At 36.9% G+C, this 22,956-nt stretch overlaps 1 pseudogene; it reads right to left on the bottom strand.

The window, feature by feature from the left end:
- LOC122360817 overlaps positions 1–22,956 on the bottom strand; it is a 92,216-nt pseudogene that overhangs the window by 25,949 nt on the left and 43,311 nt on the right.

Here is a 22,956-nt window from a genome sequence, read left to right as displayed (position 1 = left end):
GTGTGCTTTATATTGTTAAGAAGTGGGTAGGTTTAGAGTAGGGGGGGGTTATGTGCTACAAAAAAGTATACATCTATATAAAATTTACTCTGATGCAGTTATATTTGAATCTATCTAAATTATCTCTGTATGGACCATGGCTGATGCATGTCACTGACTTATATTGGTATCGCTTCTGTGATCCCATCACAGAATTTTCAGCGATTCTGTGGACGCCACCATAGATTCAAGTAAAGGGTCCTTGGTCGTTACACAGAATTCTGTGAGATCAGGCTGTTAACTTTCCCATTACAATCTAAATTAGACAAACATTTTTAATTAATTAATTTATATATTTTAGTAATATATATAAGTATGCTTCAAGAAAAAGTATATATAAACTTTAATACATTATGATCACATTATGATCACAGAATTTTGAATTTGACTTGTGAATTTGTGCCAGTTATGCTTAATAAATACTTAAATTATGCTTTTGAACATCTGAACATAAATTTAAAGGCCATAATTTCTTACTTGCTATTACTAGTCAAAAGAAGATAAATATTTCAGGGACAGAAGTCGACAGAATTGTAAATGTAGAAAAAATTTTTATACTTGTACTATAACAAATATGAACTAAAAACATCTATATTTGGGATTTCATGTGGAAGTTGTATTTAAAAAGCACGTATCTCAGGCATCATGCAACAAACGTGATAAAATAATTATGCCCAAAATCATACCAAAGGTAAGGAATAATAAAATATTCATATCATTTCATAGACTAATAGATTTGACAATTTAACAGTTTTTGAAATCCGTTGCATCATGTAAAAAGTGATCTGACCTTCAAAGGGAGCACTTCTTTATTGATAGAGAAGAAAGCAGCCATCGCTTTGGTCCAAGAGCAAAGCCCTGCAACATTGCCACACACTCTTTTGGCTGTTTCAATGTTATAGTCTGCCATGTCAAAGTACGGGAGAGGAGTTCCACCACTTCCTCATTGATGGTGTCTTTGGGAATTGCTGGAGGACAAAAAAAAAGATGGAGTAAACAATACTGCTGTACATTATATCGAACATATATGGAACTATGCTCTTGAAAATATATGCTCTTGATATCTATCTATCTATCTATCTATCTATCTATCTATCTATCTATCTATCTATCTATCTATCTATCTATCTATCTATCTTCCTTCACTGTATGCAACAGGAAAAAATGCAAAGAATGGTCTAGGCATCTGCTAATATTAAGGCGTGTACCTGTAGACTGCCCAGGAAGTTGCCAGCAGTCATGAGTTTGAGTGACTCCTGCCAGGAGGGCATGATGCAGTTTTTCTCAGGATCCATTTTCACAGTGTTCACTCTCCTCTGGAAGAGCAATAACACACAGTCCATAATGCGCATGATGAGGTGGGGCGGTCTGCCCAGTGTTCGCACCGTGGCAATATCTGATGGCTTTATGGTCTGTTCACAGATAAATAGGAAGAGAAATGTAGAGAGAAATAAAGTGACAGTGGATTAGACATCTTGGTAACATTCTGACATACCAACTAGCTACTCTCTGTAAAACTTATGCATCCGAGTGGCAGCTGTTAAGGTTCATGATTGAAAATGTTTAGCACACTTACTGTAAGCTTAATACGTGATTGATTTGTCTTATCTTAATAAAGTAGAAAGATGTATAAACCTGGGGACCAGTGGGAAGGAGTGGGATAGTGCAGCAAGGTATGATATGATGTTAATAGCTGAGGATGGGTTATATATGGCAATATAGAGAGTAAAGAAGAACGTCAGTGGGAGTAGATAAAAGTGACGTGGTAAAGAGAGGTGTGATAAAACACTGAAAGCGAGACATAGGAACGAGAAAACAGAGGTGACAGATGTGAAAGGATCCTGTCCTCCAACAAAAAAAAATGTGCAAGGTTTGTGCAAGTACCTTATTGCAATCTATATTATTGCAACCTACGTTTTTAAGTTAAGCACCCTTTACCAGGGGTGTAAATATAAAGACAATGTCATGTTACATCTGTTGTCATGAAATGACGTCCGACTGTCATTACCAATCAAAATGCGTGTTTTGTTTAAATGTAATGTGTGGACTTTTCACACTGATCTCACAGTAATAGAAATTATAGTACAAATGACACACAGATAACCCTACACCTAAACCTACCCATTACAAAAAATTTGCAAAATGATGATTTATAACACACATACATTTTCTAGGTTCAAACCTGTGATCACATGATCAGATCTCATCTTATAACGAGTCACTCTACAAACTGAGCTACAGGAACCCTGAATCGTGAAGCAGATAAAACATTAATATGTAAATGTTCTGCTGCTGATAGGGGCGCAAATGCAGTATGCGCTCTGACGGAGTCGTATTTAAAGGATTTGTAAAAACAACCTATAGAAACACCAGAAAGTTATCTCAGGTGTCACATAAACACTGAGGAGGATTTTAAGAAAAAGTTTTTACGGCAATTTAAGGTAACCACAACATTTTTCAGTGACATATGCAGCCTTCAAATGCAGCCTCTGGATGGTGCAGCCACCGATGCATGTATTATGCTTTATGGGAAACAATGATGACATGCATTATGTTTAATATTAGGGGGTGAGCAGGTAATATCGGGCAAATAAATCTGATAAAGAAAATTATGAAAATGCTAATTATTATGAATATTAATATTTTAGTGGAAAGTATATATATATATATATATATATATATATATATATATATATATATATATATATATATATATATATATAATTAAACTAAGATTTATAAGATATAAGATTTTTCTTTTTTTTGAGCCTTTTTCAAAACATAAGGTGTGAATGGCTGGTGCCAAAAATTAGGTTGGGGTGGGGGTGGGGTTGTGATTACCTGTCATACCTAATAACATTTCAACCATTTCAAACATATTAGCAAATGTGCTATGGCAAGTACAGGCAGGTGTGCTCTGTAGCTCTGACTTTTACAATAAAAATCTTCTCTAGTCTGTTTATGTTTAACACTTTAGAACTATATATTATAGCATATAAAGAGCTACATAGAGCTACAGTGTGACTTTACTTGACAGGAGTCAAGTGTCGAATTGGAGAGCTTGTGCAAACATATGCATATTGCTGTAATCAGTTGCTTTCCTAACACCTGTTTTCTCACTTATGTCATTTTCGTTGTGTTCATTTTGTTACTGAGAAAAAAATGTAAGCATATATTTACATATTCATATTACATATTTATAACTTCTTTTCACCCCTTAACATGGAATGGAAAAATGGAAAAACGTCTTAAAGGGTCTTTTGTTCATTTTGTGTTTTTTTCATTAGAATCACAACAAGGATTTTTTACTGTACTTTCCAATGTGTTAAAGTTCTCATCTCCGACCTCAATGGATTGAATAAAAAAAAGTAATCCAGATCCTCTAAAGATTTTCTCTTCATTTTCTGTCAATCCCTCAAGCACATTAGTTTGGAAGTAATTGCAGGAAGGTGTCAGCAAATTCCTTGCTAGAACTAAATTAAGTATAAGCAACCATAGGGATGCTATTTGCAACCCACTCTCTCATTTATCCCCTTCAGTCCTTAAGTCTGGGGGTAGCAGCTAGACAAGAATATGTTGGCTCACTTTCTTATGGAATCTGCTTATATGAGCAGCAAACTCCCTTGGTGAGTTGGTGTTAAAAGTCTTTCAGTGCCTTGTGTTAAGGTGATGCACAGCAAAAACAGTGACAGTGGACAAAGAAAAAAGGGGCTTTCTCGTTTGCCCCTTCCAGTTTCTTTAGATTTAAGGTGATGGTGTAGATAAGGTGCATTTGCATACTTTGCTAGTGGACCATGAGGAAAGGGTAATTGCAGAGCATGGTATTGTTTGAGCGCAAGAGGCGATCCATTCTTTTTTGTCTGCTGCCTTTCCATGCTGGATCCTCTCAAAGTACTTTTACTATTTTTTTCTGTAAGGATAAGTAAGGATGAGAGTGGGCAGTTGAGAGCAGGGCTGCACTCTGTTTGGTTGCTTTTAAAGAGCTTCACAATCACATAAGAATGTGAAGGATAAAAAAAGCTGTGACAGATCATTTAATTTGACAATCAACAATTTCAATTCAACATTAGCTAAATGCAGCTATAGTTTTACATGATGGAAATGCCTTTTGACTTGTGTAATATAAACTCATTTCATTCATTATAACACTGAATTTACTGTAATTGCATTTGGTGTTTAAATATGTTCTCTAATCTCAGTTTAAATGTCTAATATTGTAAACTATGCTGCATTCATTCAAATAAATTCAATTGTCCATGGAGTTCTTGCTTAATAATAAATAAATGTATCTTTTAAATATTCTGTTGCCTATTCTGTGTGTGATTTTTAATTTCCAGCTCATTTAAAGGCAGCAACAAAATAATTTTTGATAAATAGTTGGCTCAAATAATACAACCTAGCATGCTAAAAACTTTTAACCCAACCAGCTGGGTCAAAATAACCCAGCATGTGTTTTGTCCAATATTTACCCATCACTGGGTTGGCAAATAATCCAAGTTCGGTTTTTAACTCAGCATTTTTTAGAGTTTAGGTAATTATTAGCATTAAATAGCAGCATTTATCCAGTATCGCATAATGGGTACTAATGTTCCTGTAACGTCAACAACCTGACAAATTGTTGAGTTCCCTTGAAAGGGAACTAATGCAAACAGTCATAATTCTGCCATAGCCATTCTGTATTTGACTGTATCCACTATGTGTTTCAGACACCAGTTACACTGAATGTATTCCCACAGTGTCAACACCATAATGCAGTATCTCGTTCCTTTTTCATGAAATACATAACTCTGATACAAACATTCAATTTTACTTTAAGTATACTATTAAAGGCTTTGGGAAACTAAAAATAACAGTGTTTCTCACATGTGGCTGTCTCTGTAAATTATTAATACTATTAAACTTCATAAAATATCTTGTAAGAATTTTATGGCAAATAAATATAGTATATATTAACATATTACATTCATAAGTTACTGTATAATCTAGAATAAACGCATGTAGCTAAATTTTAAATTTGCCTCATCTGAAGCAGACATACTGGAATGTGCATAGAAAAATAAAAACAGGAAAAACGTCCCAGGAATGACGGGATGCATTATGGATACATTAATGGGAGGAACACAGTGGGCAGGTGGTGGAGGGAAGAGGTGGGGCATGTGTTTGGGTGGTTATGTGATCGAGTGGGTGTGCGGGGTTGGTTAGAGGTAGCTGCTGTCAGACCCCTGCCCACGATACCCCTACAGCAACCCTGCCATCACACAGTCTATTTTTACACCCTCACAGGCAGCATGTAATTACACGGAAGCTGCAGGCACCACAATGCCCCACGAACATCACACTCCTCTCCTTCTCTCCTCTCCAATGCTGCCATGTAATCGTTTCATATTGTTCCTGACCTGCAGTGCGGCCTCAGCCTCTTCCAGAGCAGGCCTTGCTGCCTCTAACTTCTCTTCAGCGATAGCCTTGTCTGCAGAGATGCTGTCCACTATGGCCTGTGCTTTATCTTTGACCTTCTGAACTTCGACTTTGACCTTTTCAGCAGCTTGAGCCTTCACAGTCACCTCCTTCAACACCTGAAACAAAAATGTTGAAAAAGTGAAAACACTAATATCAATGTTGTAATGCCTGCAGTCTGAGTCTGAGTCTGGTGCTGTTAATTTGTCATCCTAATGTTTTAGAGAACAGTATTGATCTTTAGTTAGCTTGTGACTGGGAGGCAGTCCTTTCATCAAATGGATACTTTCAAGCTTTATACAGCATGACGAAATTCAATGTGAACAGAACAGAACAGAATGTAGTACAAATAGCATAACGAAGCCAGGTCTTGATGAAACAGAAATAACCACAGATATTTTCATCTGTATTATGATATACATCAGACTGTAATGTACTATTGACCAAATCTGATTGTTTGATTGGAATGTTGTTCCAGGATCAACAAGAATGCTGATCCAAGAACATCTCGTACTTGGTGAAAACACACCCACCTATGCAATACTCGGAATTTGCTACATCACTGTTTTCAGTGGAAGGTCTAGTTATGATATTTCATTTTTAAACGTTATAAAAACAAAACATTTTTTTACAAAATGAAGCCTATGCATTAATATAATAAATTCACTGTAGATAATTGTTAATATATTGCACAGCCCCTTGGGCCCCTATTGAATATTGCTTGTAGTGTAAGCAACTGCACATTACTGGTTTAGTGTTCTCTTGAGAACACCTGAATCGTCTACCAGGAGATAGTAACTGAAAATCACTATGGAAAACTATCTTCTGGGCCTGTCAGAAGATCTTCTATTAAAGGTCCTCTTTCTCTTAAATATCATCAACGGCAGTATTTGCCATTGGTGAGACTGTGATTGTATCAGTTATGACAAGTTACTCCAATAATTTGTGACTCAGATCTGATTGATTTCTGTAAGGCTTCCAGAAACATGCCAATAACTAGGGTCATTGATTGTTAAAAAAAAAAGTGCCTCAAGATCTTGTTGAGAGCCATGTTTTTAAAGGCAGTGTTTTAAATTAAAAAGGGTTCAACTTCACCATGCTTAGAAACCCCCTGCTTTGGCAAAGCCTATTGCCTCCAGATTCAGCAGCTGCGTTAACTGCTAATATATATATTTTTAATTAATTATTCTAAATGAATGAGTAGGCATATAAACGATTTTACCTGAAGAATGTACATTTTTGCATTACAAATAAATTAATAAACAGTAAACTGATTTACTGTCAAAATAAAATATGATCTTACTTTAACCAGCAATACATTTAATTTGTAATCAGATATCCAAAAGCTATGGCCACTAACCACTATGCATCCAGTGTCAGAATCTTGGCTTGATAGGTCTATGTCTAGTTGTGTTTAAGGTGTACGTCTCTTGGGTTTTGGTGCATGGTGTTCTGTTGTGGTTTAGTCCATTGTCCAGCAGTCTCTCTGTCTTGTTACTTGTCATTATAATCCTCATCTGATCACTTTTTTATCTGTTTTAATCATTGCTATGGATCATTGTTTTGATCCAGTGTTTGTCATAGAGCTCCCTCTTGCATATCCAGATTCGTTTTGATTTCATTTTTCTTTTTCTTCAACTTTCCTCTTTCAGATTTATACATTTTCCTTTGTCATGTTTCTGTGTTAAATCTTTCTCCATAATTGTTCCCCTTCAGTTTCAGTTTAGTCTTTCTTTTTTTCTTTTAGTTATATATACAAGGAAACCAGGGGTAAATTTATAACCTCTAGACGTTCCTTTTTCGGCAACTGCATCCAGAACACTGTGAGAATGAGGTGCCCACGCCGCCACAGTTTGTAGTCCCTGCCCTGTGTCAATTTCTCAACATAAACCACTAAAACGAGAGGACTGAAACCCTGGGGTCATATCAATGTCCTATCCGCAGAAATGGACGACAGTAGAGGGGGTGAACCAACCTGCAGCGTTGCAGATGTCCAATATGTCCAATACCTTTGAGGCCACCATACTCCTTGTGGAGTGAGCCTTGCCTCCCATCGGCGAATTGAAGACCAGAGGACTCATAGCAAGTTGAGATTGTCTAAAGCAGGCTGACTAACACTCCTGTAGCATGATGGGGCGTGGTGCAGAAGTAGCAGGGATCTTCGCTTACAACCCACTCAAAGCTTTTGACCAGACCAGTCGCAAAGTCTAGATAGGATGGGCCACTGAAAAGGCCTGAAGGTCTCCTACTCTCTTCAGACAAGTGATTGCAAGTAAGAACACGATCTTAATAGCGAGATGGAGGTGATCAGAAATCTCTGCTATGGGCTCGTTGAGGGAGTTCTGGGTTGGGGCAAGGTCTCTACCATCTCAGCTGGGAGACCAAAAGCTATAAGCTGTGCCGCCTCAGGAGCCACACCCACAGTTTCTGTAACTCCAGGTAGGGGTGCAGAATGGTGCCCCTGCTTGTGAGAGGAGATCCTCCTGACTGAGCAGTCTAGGGGAAATCAGGTCCATAACCCTACTTGACCCAGCCAGAACGGGGATACTAATAGTAGGCAAACACCGTATCAGGACACTCTCATCAGGAACTCCTAAACGCAGCATGATGGGCTGTGGTATTAAAGGAGGGAAGCTAGGAACATACTTTGCTGGCAAACTCTGCTCCATGAAGTGAAGAATTTCCACTTTAGGGCATACACGTTCCTCATTGAGGGAGTTCTGGGTTGAAGCAAAGTCTCTACCACCTCAGCTGGGAGACCAAAAGTTATGAACGGCCAGAACAGGGCTACTAATAGTAAGCAAACATGTCTTGGCGCACTCTCATAAAAACTCCAGGAAGCAGAGTAATCGGGGGAAAAGCATACAGACAGCCAGATCTGTACCACAGTGTCCAGTCCCTGGGGCGAAAGTGCTAGCCTGAAGGGAAGAACCCTGATATTGCTACGCTTTGCCCCCAAAAGCAAACCTCAGGAACCTCATGTAAGAAAGGATGGATGGATACATGGAAATACACATCTTTTAGATCTATCGTGACAAACTAGTCCTCGTACCTGATTTGTGACACAACTTGTTTTCAGTGTGAGCATCTTGAACTGAACATCAGCTGTCTGACTGAGCGGTTCAGTTACCTGAGACCTAAAATGGGCCCCAGCCCTCCATCTTGGGAACTATGAAGTATCGGCTGTAGAACCTGGACTCCCATTCGTGAGGAGGAACCACCTCGGTGGTGGCATGCTCCACAACCTCAAATCTTTTTTGGCAGACAAGGTTGGGTGCAGTGATGAGGGCACTGGGGTGAGACGGGCACCGAAGACTGCGGTGGATGCCACTCTACACCAGAAGCGCCAGTCCACAGAAGTCCTGTGCCAAAAACTGCCAGGACTTCTCAGACTGAGATCTCTTAGCCGTAAGTACAGATTGCAAATCTGGCTTTGGATTCGAGATCCAGAAAAAGAGCGCTTCTCAGAAACACAGCCCCACCACAGGAGGAAGTGCAAAAATACGGAGTTGGTACTCGTTGAGGGCTGCTTAATGGAGCTAAAAAGCGGTGCGGAACAATGGAATTTCACCACTTGCACGCGCATCCCAATACATCTGCTGACAGTCATCGTCTCAGCGTTATGTTCGCTGAACAGACTGAAGGCATGCAATCCAGCTCTTTCAGCAGGTCTGTCTAGCACGCCTGTGACATATCTTGCATTGTTCAGACACATACCAGCATGACCCGCTACCGAGTATTCATGCCCCAAACTGTCAGTATAAGACATAATGCCTTGGGATGTGACGGTAGAACCACGCTAATTGTCAGGGAGCTTGCAAGTGTCTGTTCAACCCGTGGCATTGCCTTACTCCTCATAACTGGGTGATTGAGGGCTCTTGACAGAAAAGAAAGAGATAGGGATTATCAGTCATCTCATTCCCATCTATCAGATCCCTCTGCGATCCCAGTGAATGTAGCGGGAACTTGCTGTCACCAAGGTGACAGCAAGACTAGTAACGCAGGAACACTGGTGAAGACTCCTTCCCTTGAGAAGAAAGCCTTTTGGGGGCAGAGCGAGATATTCATACTGCGAACATGGAGCTCTCTCAAGAGAGAGCCACTGAGCGCTTTGCTCCGAGGCAAGCCACGCAAGAGCGTGTGTGTCTCTGGCAGTGATGATTAACGTTTGCACAGAGATCGCACAATGCTTGCAAAGTAATTTGCCCTTGCTCTTGCCCTTTTGCCTTAGTCTTTAGCATGTCATATCAAACTTTAATTGTGTGGGACAGACAACAATAAATAAGACTCACAGGACATGAAATTGAAACAGATACACAGAGAGCGCGATCTGAATGACAGAAAGCTGATGCCAGCTTTGCTGCCTGTGCCTTTATGCTATCCTGGTCGCTGACATCACCTGCCCAGGACATCACGCCCTTCCATTGGACAGATACAGCAGATTGAGAGCGTGGTCATGCAGGAGGCCTGCACAATATGTTGGTCATAAAAACTACAAGCCTGTTATTTCTTTAAGGACACATATCCTTTCCATGGTTTTGTCCCCAGGACACAAATGCTAATATGGGAGTAATAAGCCTATGTACTCCTGCCCCTGCACAACAAACCTAGAACTGCAGTATTGCCTGGAAATATAATTTTCATATCATTCTCAAGCACTGTCGTGTACAGAATGAAGTGGACAATGGAGCTGCTACACTCCTGAGGGGCCATTTTGTGAAGTAATTGAATGTTATATTGGAAGGTTCACAATTATTTACAAACAAATTTACCATATCAGCCTTCTCATTGGCAATTTGAAGCTCTTTCTCCTTCACTTCCAGTTCTTTGCTGAGGGTAGCAACAGACTGAGAGGCCTCCTTTAGTTTCTGAAGGCCAGTGTTCATCCTAACGAAACAATACAATTAGAAATTAAACTCTACAACACATGGTTCCAGACTCCATAATTATTTTTTTTACAGAAAGTCATGGGGGAAATTCACTAAGAATGAATTACGCCTGATGAAAGTGCTGTTTATTTGCATGAACTAAATGAATTATGCAAATTTGGTAACAATACAAACGCAACCAAAAAAAGGTCCATGCTCTGCACAATATCAGATTTTGCATAAAGTGAAATCTGTAGTTTAATTTACATAGAAAGTTGGCATGTTTGGTCTAAAAGGATTGACAATGTCTTTATTTAAATAGGTGCAGTGCTATTTCAACACAAGGTTTAGCACCTGGTTATAATGAGTTTGTATATTGTCTTGCAAAAATCCAATGACAAAAGTGGCATGTCATATTTTAATAAATCTGTAGTGAATTCACCCCTACATGATATGATGTTATAAAGACACAATATATGAAGAGTTAATTTGCAAAAACCAATAAACACCACTTAAAAAGAGCTGATTGCTATGCATTATCCTTCACATATAGTGCATGAACCCTAAACACATTTTCTCAAAAATGCCACTTTGAAAGCATCACAAGTTCATGTTTTACTCCAGAAGCAGTCCACAAGTCAATTTTAACACATTACAATAGTAAAATAAAAGCTCTGTGTATTGCGTGTAATCACTTCCATACAATCTATGATCACAACCTTTGTCAGGCATTTACGTTGTCATCTGAAGAGAATACAAAGATTAAACAAGTGATTTTGTTGTTGTTGTTGTTGTTTTTAAACTCTAAAGCATACAATGAGGATTTATCTGCTTTTAAACAAAAAAATGACTATTGGAGTTATCTCCTTTTGCTAGAAAAATGTTACTATGTAAATATTTGGTAAAACTGTCAAAAACCATTGGTTTAAGTTATTATTATTTAATAAAAAAAAACTAACTGCAGTTTGATTTACATTACTTTGAATGCACATTGAAAAATCAAAATTAGTTATCAGTTTTTGCAAATAAACCCTTTAGGCCTATTTCTGTATGTATCTATATATATATATATATATATATATATATATATATATACATTCTATTTCTGATTATACTGACCTGTCTGCAAGAGTCTGAACCTCTGAGTGCTTTTCTTTGTAGATGGTCTTGTAGTCGTGGATGAAGGACAAGTAGGATTTCGGTGTGACATGTGTGGAACGCAGGGTACCTCTGAAAATAATCTGCACATTTTTCTGCCACCCCATCCTGAAAAGAGCCCATACACTGAACCACTTCGCCTTGACTTCAGGAGTGCAGTCTATGTCATACATAGACAGGAAGTGCTCTGAAACTGAGAAAAAACAAACAAACAAAAATATTGTTCTTATTTACTTGCATAATATGTATCTGTTCATCTAGCAATAGCTACAAACTGTATTCATTTTGCTATGGTTGATTGCTGTGATGACTTTCTTGATTGTCTTTCAATGTTTAAATTATTGTTTCATTCTCAGCTACATTAACCCTCCAGTTCTAATAGAGCAGAAAAGATGTTCTCTTAAATGTGATTGATTTAAATTGTTTGTGGAACATTTTGTGGCGTCCTGAATTGCTTGTTTTCTACACTGAATTGTACGGACAAAAACATTTACTCTGAAAATAAATCATGAAGACTATTTTCAGAATAGACAATTAGAATTTATAAGACCTTGGTTAGAGTGTTGATTTTTACAGGTAAATTTGGTCTGGGATTAGGTGGTTATACATTATTTGAAGAGCTTTTTATTCCACAAGCAGCATACAAATCACAAAAATGTCATTATTTTGAAAATAAATGCTCCCATTTTTAAAGCTTCTAATGGTTTGAAACAGACTTTTGCCCCTGTAAATAAAATGCCTTTTTTTCTTCCTGTCTGCTGCAAACGAGATTTATAAATCTTTATAAATCTTACAGTTATAAATCTGTCTGTGAGTACCCATAAAGCAAGTGGGGTCAAATGGGGCCAAAACCATTTGAAACAGCAGTATAATATTACCACTATATTAAACCCATCTGCTCCATTCTAGATTTAGTTTGATCCAGCACACATATAATGCACTCGCTCAAAAATGTGCTGCATCCCTCTTAGACATGACATATATTTTAAATATATTAGGGCATCAGAATCACCATATTTTCAGGCTCCCCCTGGGTTATACTGATCCTTCATGGGTCTGTCATATCAAATTACTGACCTGCGATCAGAGCATCTTTGGGCCAGCGGCTAAACCAGTCCATGGTGCACCCTGAAATGAGAGCAGGAAACTTCAAAGCTCGACACGGAACCTCTCGCCAACTGGAGAGAAGCACAGAACCACGTGAAGGTTCTGCCTCACTCTGCTCATAAAATACTCATGTAGGTTTTCATTTGTGGGCGGTCGCCGTGGAAACTCTCGCTTCATGACTGGAATAAGGTCACTGATAATCTCGTCGATCTCATCTCGAGCAAACAGATTGGACACCTGTGGCAAAGAGAATATTTCACAGCTCATTAGTTTAAACCTATAGCCCTGGTTACTCTGGGAATTTACGACAAATGTACAATCTAGACAAAATGGCACACCCGAGGGGATAAAATTATTCTTTCAAGGGAGGGGAAAAGACGTTTAAATGTTCTTTGTCACTCTCTGAATCACTTAAGGAATACTTCACTCAAAAATACAAAGTCTGTTATCATTTATTCATACTCGTGTCTTTCCAAACCTGTGTGACTTCCTGCCATGGCTCACAAAAGAAGATATTTTACAAGACAGTGATCTTTTACAAACAATGAAAGTTGTGCGCTGCGTATTTTCTAGTTTGATGCAGAAATAGCAACTGATTGTGTTTCGCCATATCTGTGTGCGAAACTGTATACCAATAAACTAATGAGATTTATTTCAAAGATTGTTTGTTTTCACACACATCTATCATATTAAACTTGGAACGCAGCTCATGAGTCATATGATTTCATGGATTTTATGCTACATTGGTTGCTGTATAGCAATGCAGTCTGAAAAAAATCTTCAAAACACCTCTTTTTACGCTCCACAGAAGAAAGAATGTATTATGGATTTGGAATGACAGGAGGCTGAATAGACTGAAGGGTCTCAGATTTTTTATTATTTAGTGAATAATTCCTTTCAAGTGATCATACTCCATTTTTATTGAAATGAACAAATCACCTTAAATAAATTCAGTCCTAACCCTGTCAAGCATTTGGGGCACATTAGAGTTGGGATCCTTGAAGCATTGATAAGCATTTACTCAAACTGATAACTATTTTTTTCTTAAATACAGTGTTTTTGTAATTGACCCTCCATTGTGACACAGTTTAGATATAATGGCAAAATGCAAGCCTATTTGGACGTTTTGTGTCAGAGAAACTTTGAAACTTTGTGTTTGATCTTTGTGTTTGATCTTTGGTTTTTATAATAAACAGGTGAAATGGATTTAGTTAATAAGAGTGTGGTCTAAGCGAATGTCATAACAAATGTGAGTAGACAGAAAAGATTTTAAAATGAGCGATTCATTCAGAAATTCATACAATCATACAATTTTTGTTTACATAAGGTCTATAACTAAGCATATAGTGCATCTTAAAAATCTATAACTACTATGCATAAAATGTGTTTTTGTCGATTTAATACTCTCTTTTCTTTAAAAATAAAATAATTGGTTGAATGTGATTTTAGTGTGCTTGTTTACTTACAATAGCACTCAAGCTGGCATGGAAGTGAAAAGTATTTGTTATCCCAGTATGATTTGAGAATTTTCTAAGGAGTATCATGTGGTCATTAATGTTTTTTTTTTTGACATAACCAGCATCACAAATTTGCTAATTTGAGAATAAACTTTGAAATAGTAATATCATGTAACATTTCCTGTTCTGTTTAGACCATACTGTTGCTTTTAGTTCTGAATATTAAAATAAACAGACGTTATTTCCAGTTTTTAAATTGCATTTTTAATTTTAGATTTTCAATTGTGCCTGATACTGCCTCACTGACAATGCTGTTATATTAGACTATACAGTCTGTCAGCAGACAAAAAGCTCTTAGAAGAACTACAAATGGATTAGTGCACGACTGGAACAAGGCAATATATTTCACTTAAGTTTGGTAGCCTCTCTCTCGGTCTTTCTCACAGAAATTACCATGAAATAAAAACACTGGCGTATGACTCATCTTGCTGTTCTGCTCTCGTTTCAGAATCTTAGATAATAACTTGCACTAAACTCCGTTTGTTATTGCCTCTGTCTTCCACATCGACACAACTGTCTCGCCTCATCAGTTTCTCAACTAAACCCTGAGATCCTCAGTATAACTGAGAGCTTGTTCGTTTCATTAATATTCTTGAGCAGGGCCATCTCTCCCCAGGACCTCGAGTGCTCTTCTCCTGTGCAGTCAATTCTCTTTATGTACTTAACAGCATGATTAATGAAATAACAACCTTCACCAAACCCAGCTGACCAAAAACCTTTTTAAGACTTCATGACAGCTTAAAAAACCCCAAGAGGTGCACCCTGCGGTTTAAATGATAGCCAATTATTCTCAACCCCATTTATTTATTCAGGGAGGGTGAGAAAGACACATTGGAACATAGTGTTAATTAAACATATTTAGTCATTTGTAAAGCTTTTTATTCTTCCTGGTACTTATTCTCTAACTGTCTTTCCTGTGGCTACCCACAATGCCCTATCTTTTTTCCTCTTTCTTGTAGGCCCATGTTTCTTGTAGGTATCATGAAAAATGACTGAGTTTGAAATAAGCTGTGTTTACAGGTTTTCTCCAGCTCTTTTCTTAATAATAATTACTACATTAATAATAACAATTTACCAATTTTTATATTTGTTCTTATATATATATATATATATATATATATATATATATATATATATATGTGTATACAGAATTATATATATATATATATATACAGACGTGGACAAAATTGTTGGTACCCTTTGGTCAATGAAAGAAAAAAGTCACAATGGTCACAGAAATAACTGTTATCTGACAAAAGTAACAATAAATAAAAATTCTATAAATGTTAACCAATGAAAGTCAGACATTGTTTTTCAACCATGCTTCAACAGAATTATTTAAAAAAATAAACTCACGAAACAGGCATGGACAAAAATGATGGTACCCCTAGAAAACACTGAAAATAATGTGACCAAAGGGACATGTTAATTCAAGGTGTGTCCACTAATTAGCATCACAGGTGTCTACAACCTTGTAATCAGCCATTGGGCCTATATATATGGCTCCAGGTAATCACTGTGTTGTTTGGTGATATGGTGTGTACCACACTCGACATGGACCAGAGGAAGCAAAGGAAAGAGTTGTCTCAAGAGATCAGAAAGAAAATTATAGACAAGCATGTTAAAGGTAAAGGCTATAAGACCATCTCCAAGCAACTAGATGTTCCTGTGACTACAGTTGCACATATTATTCAGAAGTTTAAGATCCATGGGACTGTAGCCAACCTCCTGGACGTGGCCGCAGGAGGAAAATTGATGACAAATCTAAGAGACGGATAATCCGAATGGTAACAAAAAGAGCCTAGAAAGACTTCTAAAGAGATTCAAGGTGAACTTCATGCTCAAGGAACATCAGTGTCAGATCGCACCATCCGTCGTTGTTTGAGCCAAAGTGGACTACATGGGAGACGACCAAGGAGGACACCATTGTTGAAAACGAATCATAAAAAAGCAAGACTGGAATATGCCAAACTACATGTTGACAAGCCACAAAGCTTCTGGGAGAATGTCCTGTGGACAGATGAGACAAAAATCGAAGTTTTTGCCAAGGCACATCAGCTGTATGTTCACAGACGAAAAATGAAGCATATCAAGAAAAGAACACTGTCCCTACTGTGAAACATGGAGGAGGCTCTGTTATGTTCTGGGGCTGCTTTGCTGCGTCTGTGCAGGGTACAATGAAATCTCAAGACTATCAAGGAATTCTAGAGAGAAATGTACTAGCCAGTGTCAGAAAGCTTGGTCTCAGTCGCAGGTCATGGGTCTTGCAACAGGACAATGACCCAAACACACCGCTAAAAACACCCAAGAATGGCTAAGAGGAAAAAAATTGGACTATTGTAAAGTGGCCTTCTATGAGCCCTGACCTCAATCCTATTGAGCATCTTTGGAAGGAGCTGAAACATGCAGTCTGGAAAAGGCACCCTTCAAACCGGACACAACTGGAGCAGTTTGCTCATGAGGAGTGGGCCAAAATACCTGCTGAGAGGTGCAGAAGTCTCATTGACAGTTACAGGAAGCGTTTGATTGCAGTGATTGCCTCAAAGGTTGCGCAACAAAATATTAAGTTAGGGTACCATCATTTTTGTCCAGGTCTGTTTCATGAGTTTATTTTTTTAATAATTCTGTTGAAGCATGGTTGAAAAACAATGTCTGACTTTCATTGGTTAACATTTATAGAATTTTATTTATTATTACTTTTGTCAGATTAAAGTTATTTCTGTGACCATTGTGAGTTTTTCTTTCATTGACCAAAGGGTACCAACAATTTTGTCCACGTCTGTATATATACAGAATTTAGTAATCTTAGTTCATGTTCATTTCAGCATTTACTGAAGTGTTATTATAATTTAAAAAGTTGTGTTTGTTAACATTAGTTAATACGCTGTAAGCTAAAATAAACTAACAATGAACGACTGTATTTTTATTGCTTAATATTAACAAATAAATAAAGAGTGTAATAAATGTAGCTGTTCATTCTTTCATGTTAATTAATACATTAACCAATGTTAACAAATAGCACCTTGTTGTACAGTCTTATTTATGTACAGTTACTTTTAAAACATTGGCTGTTTATATTATTAGTGCTACTAAAGCATTAAGACATAAAGCATTTTCATGACCATATTTAACATCCATAATCTTATACAATACCTAAACAACTACCTAAGTATTACCAAGCAGCAAATTAAGTTTACCGATGAAGAAGTTGTAGTTATTGGTTTGTTAAAGGCAAGATTTGGACCTTAAAATAAAATGTGACTATTATTATTATTTATTAATAAGACATCAGTTTAAGATTAAGCGTAGTCAGGACAAGAACCAAAAGAATAGCATATATCTTGGAATATTTTCCATGTCTCTTTCAATGAATGTATTCGAAATAAACTGTTTATCTATCCAACTTATCCGTCTTTCCACCTTCAGCTCTGCAGAAGTGCAGTGTTTTCCCTGAGGTGCGGTCATGTTAATGCAACACCTCCTCAATGCTGCTCTGTTAGTTTCAGTGTGACGGGTGAAATCCACAACAAGTGAGTGCAGCCAATGCTCTCTGGCAGGTGTCACATTCCAGGATGCAGAGCTGCCTTTTTTCCCCCCTCTTTGACAAACCCATCTGTCTCTCTAATATGAAGCAATGCATCTCGTGTCTCGTAGATCCCATTTATTTGTGTGCCATTACCACACAGAATGAGCTCCGTAATTTGTCAGAGGGCAGGGTGACATACTCCCTTATTTTCATTACGGCGCCTCGGGAAATCTGACTTATTTGTAGTGAAATAAAGGTTGAGTTATTAGGGGGACATACGTTGTAACCTTGGGAACACATGTAGCTCGGCTATTTTAGCGTGTGTTCTAAAAACATCATGAAATGGCTCAGAATGAATGCTGTGGGGCTTGTGGGGAAGGGTGCTTCTATAAGCATGATGTCAGAATGGTTGTCTGACCTCTCCTGATGAAAGGACGTTGTTCATGTACTCCAGGAAGGATTCATCCTTGATCTCGTTGTCAGTGAAAATAAAGCTGATGCCTTTGCCCTGTTGTCCGGCGGTCCTGTACAGTCCCTTCAGGTCCTCCATCAGGTTGAGGGTGTTGTAGGAACTAAAAACACAGCATGCAAAACAACAGGCTTTAAAGATCTGGTAGGATTTCCCAAACTGGGGTTGATAAACAAATTCATTCATTTATTTTTAAAATAAATATAATAATAATAATTAAAAAAAATGTTTACTAAAAATGTATTTAAATATCATGTGACTAATAAAATAAAATAAAAATAAAATAAAAATACTAATAAAAATATTCAATATTCAAATGTGTAATTAAATTAATAAAATACAAACTTTAAATCAATCTATATACAAGTAAATATGACAAAACATTTGTACCACATATGTAGGTTTTGAATTTATCTTAGAACTACATTCAATTCAATTCTCAACTTATTCAATGTATTTATTTTTGAATGAATTCTATACTCAAAATAAATAATTATGTATCCTTTAATATATATATATATATATATATATATATATATATATATATATATATATATATATATATATATTAACCTAGTTAACGCTCAATTTAGATTTAATTGCACATTTTTCTTCATGGCCTTTTCCTGATCCTATATCTTTGTTAATTTTTTTGAACATATGAAACAAAATTCTCTATGTTAGGCATTATTACAATTATTATCACAATTATTATATTGCACAGTTTATACATTCACAGTGTTGCCATAAAGCATCCATGTTAACAGTTTATTGTCAAACTGTTAGAAAAGTAGATCTGTAAACTAAACATTTATTTGACTATCATGCTGTAGATACAACATGAATTTAAATGTATCAGAAAATCTCTGTAAGGATGACCCTGGAAAAATGAAAAGATAAACAGATCACAAGTGGCTTAAAAGCAGCATTAAAATTACTGTCAATGCCCTTTCAATTCCTGCAAGTTATTTATTTTTTTATTTTTTTTACAGTAAGTGTTTTGTGTATAGCGAGAAAGTGACCAGAACTGACATGCTGCCTTTTTACAACACTGTACAAACAAAGATGGTATTGAGTGTAAAAGACTTCCTAGATGCAGAGAATTGTGAGCAGCTTGTGTTTTGTAGGCAACAATTTTAAAATCCGTCTGTTTTCTCTGGGGACTCTCACATCCATTCTGAGATCAACAACAGATTCAGTCATATCATTTTCAAATATAAGTGGCAAAGAAAAACACTCTCCAAATATGAGTTAAACTGCCAAAGGCCTGCTACTACCATTACAATGGCAAACAAAGAAAAGTGCTGTGGAATTACAGGTGGCCACAGGCAAAAATATTCCATTCCACATGATTGGAAAAACGATTTCCTCCGAACAGAGTCAGAAATAAGCCAATATGAAAAAAGAATCACTTGACAGATGGCTCCCTGTATTTCAACCGATTTTAATGATTACTGAATATTCCCACACGCAATTTTACCACTGAATTATCAATTGAATTTGAAGACGGGTTTGAATTGAAAATGTCCAGTCTCATTGTCTGAGTCAGACAGCACAGTCGATTGGATATAGGTTCTTTCCTCTTGATAGTCAGCAGAGCTGAATTGGAAAGTGAAGGCCAAAAACACTCTTATACACAGATACCATCTACTGGAGCACAACTAAACTGCATTACACCAGAAAAAAAATGCTTTTTTTATTTATATTTCATTCAAAACATCAACGGTAAGGTGAAAGGTCGAGAAATGTTGCAATCTTGATTCAAGCTAGTGTCGATTATACATGAATCACTTGGAAAAAAAAGAAACCAATAACATACATTTGTTCAATCAGTAGTATTAGTATTGATTAAATAAGCTAATATATTTGTTTTTGTAATGGACCCTTTTCTCAGCAGTGGAAGTCGTCATAGTTGGGTTAACTTAAAGAGCAGCAAATGGGAGAGTACCAGAGGTATATATTTTGCATTACAAATAGCAAAAGAAAAACTCTACAATACTGTTTTCATGACTTTCTATAAGAGGAAAAAACAGAAAATAACTGGTAATGGCAGTGAGAAAAGAGAATGATGTTAAATTTACTATCCCTTGCATAGACACTATATTAGAAATGCCCTCGTGTTGACTAGTTGACTAGTATTTTTTTGGCAGTTTGATGCAAAGGTAATATAATACAAAGAATAGTGCTAGAAATGTAAAAAAAAATGTTGCGAATTTTACGATGCTAATGACTGTTAAAAGCATCAAAGTGTCCATTATTGGCTTTTGGTAAAAGGGGAAAAAATACAAAAACGTTGCCTTAACAGTGACGCATGTTTATTACCGTGCTATAACTATGTTATGAACTAAGTTATTACTGTGTAATAAAAAGAGTTGCATTGTAAAGATTGTCTAGACATATGATGTAGATCTACTACTCAAACAACAGGAGGCAGATGAAATTTTCTCTGTCTCCCTTGAGGGTAAAAGTGAATTTGAATAAATAGACTATAAATGATTGAGTATGTGAAGGTGACTCACCGGGTGAGTGTAATCTGGAAAGTCTTGTATCCGGCGATGAAAGATGCTAGTCTTGTCAGACTCTGTTTTCCAGATCCCCCTACACCGACCAGTAGGGCATTTCCCCTAGGGGTTCTGATGATCCGAGAAATCTGGGGAAAGAGTGTGCAAGAGAGAAAAGAGAAAGAGACAGATGCCACCTCATTACCATGCAAAACGCTTATACACACACTTTACATAAAGATACTCAGGGCACTTATTTGTAGTCTTCTCTAAAGTAGGACATGTGTGGGTCCTTTAATCAGCATGGAAGGTAAGCTGGAATCATCTAAATTTCTTGTGAGCATTACATTTTTTTTCCTCTTTCATGCTAGAAGGATGCTAATATCTTATAGCAAGGTTATTCTTTTCAGTAGAAAGATGAATTATAGGAATCTTTTTTTAGCACCTTGAAAACATGATAACAAGTGCATTAGAACTGACCAGCATTCAGCGGAGACGATAACATGCTGTCAATACAGAGATACAAGAAACAAGTACCTTAACTAGATGAATCATGGCATCCCTGAAGAAGACCATATCCATGCCTGCTCCTCTAATGCTCTCGTTATAATGACTCAAAAACAAGTTCAACCTCTCCATTAGACTATCAAAGGATTTAATGGGCTCATATACTTTTGGCATGTCGAAATCAGTTTCCTCTGGCTCTTCACCTGTATGTAACAAAATAATATGTCAGTCATAGATATTTCATTTCAGTTCAGAAAAGAAGCTGCCAGTCAACAGCAATGTTTCTTTTATAAGTCAAATTAATACAGATAATATCTGGGTGTGTCCTTATTTTGTATGTTGTACTGAGGTCAGCACATATAACAGCAAAGAAACAAAAATGCTACTGAACAAATATATTTAATTTGTATATCTGTATTTTTTATTCTATTTATATTTTGGATTTGTTTCTGATTATTACCTGTGGCCTCAGGTGCATCTCTGAGAAAATCTACAAAGTATGAATCCCCCCCAAGATCCACCACCATTCGTTCTTCTTCTCCAAGCTCTTCTTCCACCAGTTTGGCCAGTGTGTAGTCAAACCAGGCCACATCCTCTGGGGCAGTAAACCGGTCCGCAATCACACGCTTGCATTCATGTTTCCACAGCCGCAGTAATACCTGGACCGGTAAATTATTAAAAAAATAAATAAAAACAAATCTGTGGATTTCATTTAAAAAGTCCTGGAACCAAAATTCTATGTTTACATTAACATTTTATTTCATTAACAGTTAATCTGAACATATATATGTATGTTGTTAGTAACCATATTCATACTAAACATCTGAGAGTGATGAGAAGCGAATACTGAAAGTAGAATCATTTTAGTGGGGAATCTTTTAAGGAATCAGTGTTATTAAGATGAATCACAATCAAAAACCATGCAAGGGTGAATGGCAGGTATAGTAATTCGATTCTTTAGAATTTCTATTGTAGATGTGTGTTATATAGTTTAATATTGTGTAATAACTGTAATTATGTAATTTCATTCAAATTCTTCAGATTGTAGTGTCTGAATAAGAGCAGAAAAACAGTTCCACTCACATCTGACGAGCTGATGACCTCTGCAGTCACGCTGAGCATTCCCTGCCAGATGCGGGAGAGGTCACGCAGGTTAAAAATGTAGTGGAAGTTGGCAGGAGTGGGCAGCATTTTGACCTTTGTCAATTGCCATAGTCTTCGGGTCAGTGAAACAAGCCTGACCACTGTGTTGCGTACTTCTTCTGAAAACCCCCGATGGTAACAGTAATGACCAGAACCTATCACGCCTGGAGCAGAAAAAGATAAATACGACATATGAAAGCGAAAAAAGAAAGGACTGCGCTTAGCGGACAGGAAATTCACATAAGCGAAGGACAGGATGAGTGAATGTGGCCTTTATGAATGATAGAATACTGAGCTGAATAAGAATGACAATAATGACATAAATGACAATATTACACATATATCACATTTACAGACTAACCTGTATGCTACCATGAAATATCATTTGAGAAGTCAATATAAAGATTCAGACCTTCAGGCAGAGAGAGAACCACTAACAGCAACACATAGTCAGAATCAATATGCAATTACAAAATCGGTTCTGCTTAAGCAAAGCTGTTGACAACCTTGACCGAATTAAATGAGATGTGATAAATCATATTTCTCTGAGCCAGGCCGAGAAGCATGTTGCACATACTTCTTTTGTTTTTACAGTATATTACAATGATAGTCCAAACAGATAATTTGTTGAATATATGCCATCAAACCATCTGTGAAAATTTTCCAA

This window comes from Puntigrus tetrazona, chromosome 16 (assembly GCF_018831695.1).
Source record: "Puntigrus tetrazona isolate hp1 chromosome 16, ASM1883169v1, whole genome shotgun sequence".
Classification (NCBI taxonomy): Eukaryota; Metazoa; Chordata; class Actinopteri; order Cypriniformes; family Cyprinidae; genus Puntigrus; species Puntigrus tetrazona.
The sequence above is the reverse complement of the archived record's forward strand: the minus strand, read 5'-3'. Positions and strand labels throughout refer to the sequence as shown.